Source organism: Cinclus cinclus, chromosome 2, assembly GCF_963662255.1.
Source record: "Cinclus cinclus chromosome 2, bCinCin1.1, whole genome shotgun sequence".
NCBI classification, from domain to species: domain Eukaryota; kingdom Metazoa; phylum Chordata; class Aves; order Passeriformes; family Cinclidae; genus Cinclus; species Cinclus cinclus.
Window position 1 is genome coordinate 56,827,214 of NC_085047.1, and position 4,968 is coordinate 56,832,181.

The window sequence follows — 4,968 nt, forward strand, 5'->3', positions numbered from 1 at the left end:
GTCATTGAAAACTCACCCTAAAGGAGTTTCATCTTAACTTGTGACAGACTGGATGTTAGTTTTTTGGACTGCCTTTTGTTGCTATCTTTTGTCCTTGTATGTAAGATTTTTAATACTATATTTTTAATGTAAAAATTATTAATCTGTAATTCTGCAGATAATGTGTAGATAGTAAGTGAGCATTGGAAGTCTGCCTGTGTTCGATTTTGGAAATGGGGGGAAAAGTGATGAAGTACAAAATCGTTCTCTGAAAAGCTCTACAATAAATAGAAAAGACTTGTCTGCAAGTTTTAGGCAGATGCTAATCTGAAATTGTTATGGCAAATGCTTATTGTGAGCCAGTGAATTTTAAGTTTCTTTTAAACACATCTATACAACAGCCTGTGGTAAGTTAACTTGGCCTGCTGCTAGGTGCTCTTCACACTCTACCCAGCTTCTCTCTGACCCCATTCCTCAGGAGGACAGAGGGAGAAAATAAGATGGAAGAGCTCACAGGTTGAGATACAGACAGGGAGATCACTTGCTAGCTACTGTCATGGGTAAAAATACCCCTGAACTGGAGAAAATTAAATGTGTGATAAATTAGAAATTCAGTAGGGTGGTGAAAAGCAAAGACTAAACTGATAATTTTCCCTTACCTCACCCACCCATTTTCCAGGCTGAACTTTGCATCTTCATCCCAAATTTTTCTACCTTATAGCCTGCCCCAAGTGATGCAAGGCAGCTGGGGAATTTGGGTTACTGTGAGTCCATACTGCTCCCTTCTTCTACTCCTCCTCATACTTTCCCCTGTCTTCAGCGTGGATCCTCCCCATGGGCTGCAATCTTTCAGGATAAACCTGCTCCCGTACTGGCTCTCCAGGAAGATGTAGTTCCCTCAGGAAATATTAATGTGCTCCAGTGAGATGCTTTCCATGGACTGCAGGGGAGCCTGTGCTCTGATGCCTAAAGCACCTCTTCCTTCTTTCTTTTCACTGACCTAGTTGTTTTTCCTGCTGTTTCTCATGCTCTTTCTTAAATGCATTTTCTTAGGAGTATCACTGTCTTGGCTGAGGTGCTCAGCCCTGCTCTGCAATGCATCCATTGGAGATGGCTGGAAGCAGCTGTATCTGGCATGGGGCAGTCCTGGCCTCTCCACACACAGGCCACCGTGCAGCCACTCAGTGACAACATCTTGTCACCTCCACCAGCTGCTCCACTCTAGAAGTTTCTTTCCAGAGCACTTAGAAATGTGAGGAGAGACAGTGAGTGACCAGGAAAGATGCTTCTGTTTAAATCCACCCTCACACTTGCAGATGGAGTCCATGCCTGAAGGTGAAGTGCTGGAAATTGAAAGCAGCTTTATTTCCCTGACTGGTTGGTTATTTCTAATGAAGCCCTTGCCTTCAGAAAGGTAGAGCAGCTGCTCAAACCTGTAAAACCATTTTTCTGTTAGTACTATGAAGTACCAATGAACAGAGAAATCCCAGGACATGAAAGTACAAATCAGCATTCTGATCTCCACAATGGAGTGCTGTTAGTATTTTGGATTTTTTTTTTCTTATTTCATGCATTTTTTTTTCTTGCTCTCCTCACCTGCTTGCTCCCCTTTTAGCAAGGAAAGGATCTGCTACCTGGAACTGTATGAGTTCACTTGCACATTAATGTTTACGGTACTACTAAGCTCACTAACACTTCCACTAATCTATTTTTCCTGTGATCAAAACCAGCTTACCTACTTAGTGCTCAGAAGCAAGATTAATGTCTCTTACACAAGATCACCAACACAGGGTTTGATGTGGTGAGAAAAAGCCTGCTTTTGCAGCTGACTGTATTTAAACATTATGCAAGAATAAATTCTCATTTAAGCTGGGTGCCCAACTAACTGAATCACATGAAAGGCCTTGCTTGCAGGGATTTTGTTCTTATGAAGGAGTAGACGTGAGTGATCCTTCTGTGGGATAACCTGCAGGGCAGCTGAGTATGTCTTTTTCACTATTCATTAATTTAGAAGGGCTGATCTTGTTTCTGGCTGTGCTTTACATGAATGTTCAAGTATTACTAGGCAGGCGCAGTGCAGAGGAGGGGGAGTGTATGACAAGAAGTTTTGTCCATCAAGTGCTGATCCTTCACATCCGCTCAGTTCAGTCCAGGTCTCCACAGAGCCAGTACAGCTTATCCTCACTAATTATTGCTATGTACCACAATAAAGGTTGCTGCAAGAGCAGATCCTCCATGAGCTGGTAAAGCTGAAGGCCTGAGACTATCAACATGCTTATAGGCCAAGTAAAACTGGTTAAAATGTTCTGCTGCTGAAGCTAAAGTAAGAAGGACTAAATTGTGGTATGCCAGTGGGTTGGTTCTGAGTTGGAAGGAATAACTATTTTCTTCATTTGAGGGGATACTGCATTTGACTCTTGGGTCTGGAGGAGGGTCATACCAAATACACTTTCTTGTGTGCTGGTGTCAGCACAGGAACACCCTGAGGCTATTCACCCTGAATGTCTTCTCTGGTGAGAAGCAAGGCACGGGTGACTAGACCTGTAGACACAAGGTGTTCTCAGCATTGCTGAGGTGCGAGTGTCTTTTATCAGCTGCTATCCTAGGATAGCATAAAGCAACCATGATGAAACTTGAAAGCGTACATTATCTTTCTTTCTATTTGGGTGATAAAGTAGCTTGGACAGAAAGGGGTGACTTCTGTGCACAAACCCTCTAAATGCCTTTAGGGTGTAGCCATGTTCTTTGAATGCAGTTTTGAGACTCATTTAGCATCTCAGATCAATACGACTCTCACCCATAGAGATATGCTCAGGAAAAGCAGTGAGTTTCATCATTTCTGAGGCTAGATCAGATGATAAGGCATATCCAAGACAAGAATGTAGGATACAAAAGCTATATGGCCACAGTGAACTTCTTTGCAGGAAGTAAAATCCTGCAGGCCTTATATGTGTGAGCTCTGAATTCTTTGAAAGGAGTAGACATAAAAGGGTTAGGAAAACTTCCTAAGGACTTGGAGTTTTACTTCAAAAACTTACTAAGGAGTTCAAAATTAGCTGCCTGCTAGCTAGAAAGCTGAACATGTTTCACAGAGGACTGTTACAAGAGACCTGATTCTTCAGCTATGGAAAGGGAATTGTGTGTTTGTGTGAGCAATGATGACCAAAGCTCATTCTTTACTGTGAGTTTTTATGTTGCCATGTGGGTGAAAAAGGAGCACTGCTGAGGACAATACTGGAGGAGCATTCTCAGGAGCTTTGGTAGCAGAGAAACCTACTCCTAGCGAGTTGCCCACCTCACTTCAGAGGCAGAATTCACTTAAAGACAGGAATTACTAGTAATTCCATAGGCACAAGGTTTCAAAGGAGTACAATACCAACATCCCACTCTTACAGTTAGCAATTTTGCCCGCTTCTCCAATAGTTATTTGTATATACTGATTTGTTGTATTTTCCTTCTTAGTTTCAGTTGTGAGTTTTCTGGAGAAGCGCAGTGCTTTGAAGCTAGGATTTTTCATGCTGCATCATACAGCTATTAATGTAAACCACAGAATAACACTAATTATCAGGTGTATGGTCTCACAAATACAGGTCTTGTTGCGACTGTAAACAAGTAGGTAAAGTACTGAGGTAGTTTTATGGGATAATTCCAGGGATGTCTGTCACACCCATCAATGGCCAGGATCCAATAAAAAGTGCTGAATTCAGTATTAAGGAGGAACTGAGTAAGAAAAAATGCAGTGTTCTGAAGGCCTTATTTCAGTGGTCCTTTCCAGTGAAAATTTTTTCATTGCCTGGAGGTCTTTTCCTCAGGCTGAGAATTGCCCTATCAGAGCATTTTGATTCCAGTTTCCTGCCAGCATCTGCCTGTGATTAAGAAACGGTAAAGTCAGCTTGAATGATGGGCAGATTCTTGCTCAAGAGAGCCTAGGCAACAGGGCAAAATGTTTGTGGAGCATGTTTCAATGTCAGCTTTTAGCTGGAAACCGAATTTTATTCAAGTGCCTGCCTTGTTCCAGCACTGTGTTGCTGATGCTGTGAACAGTGCAATGTCTGGATGCTCACGGAGCTGTTTGGATAGTTGCAGGAATTGAGCTGGATTGATTTTTGGTAGCTGTTCCCACTGTCCCTGTGTCACTTATCTGAAATTATCTGACTTACTTTACTTCTCCAAGCAGCAGCAGCAGTTCCTCTTGGATTCCTGTCTCTACTATTTTACTCAAGGCATTTCCTGTTGTCCATAGAGGCAAAATGGAACAGAGATAAATCCCCAATGCTAGCAGCTCCTCTTCTCCTAGGCCTGCTTCTTTTATTCATTTTTCAAACCATTTTTGCCTCCTTACAGCCCAGATGAATGTCTTTATGATAAAAAAAAGTAAGAAAATACTCTTGCTATTCCATAAGCTAAGGATGATACTAAGGAAGATGTTGGGGGAGGAAAAAAAAAATGAGGGAGAGAAGCAAATCTGTTGAGGTGCTGTCAGCTTGAAAAGAGGAAAGTGCTGGCAGATCTTTAGGAAGACTTGCCTGCTGCCTTAGGAGACAACAGCAAGAAGCATTTCCTACAAGAAAGGGATCAGAGTGCCTTAGTGCATAAATCAGCATTAATGTGGTGCTGTGGTCACTTCAAAGCAAGTCAGTGACTGCTGTTGTGCATCAAGGAGCATGATATGCGAAAGGACAATTTACGTGCCTCACCTGGGGGATATTTTACTGTGCTCTCATCTCTGTCCAAGAGTTACTGGGAATTAAGCTCCCCCTCCCGGAGTTCTCATGTGAAACTAAAAGATGGAATGGTTTTACTGGAATAGGATATATTTTTAGGCCTCCTACATATTTCATGGATGAGGCAAGAGAATATGAATATTAATTTATGTCTTAACACAGAGGATATATCCATGCTTCTATAAGAGAGGAATTCCTAAAAGCTAATTTGGATTGTAGTAATATCTAGCTGCAATTGCCATGTTCTTTAACAGGAAAATACTTT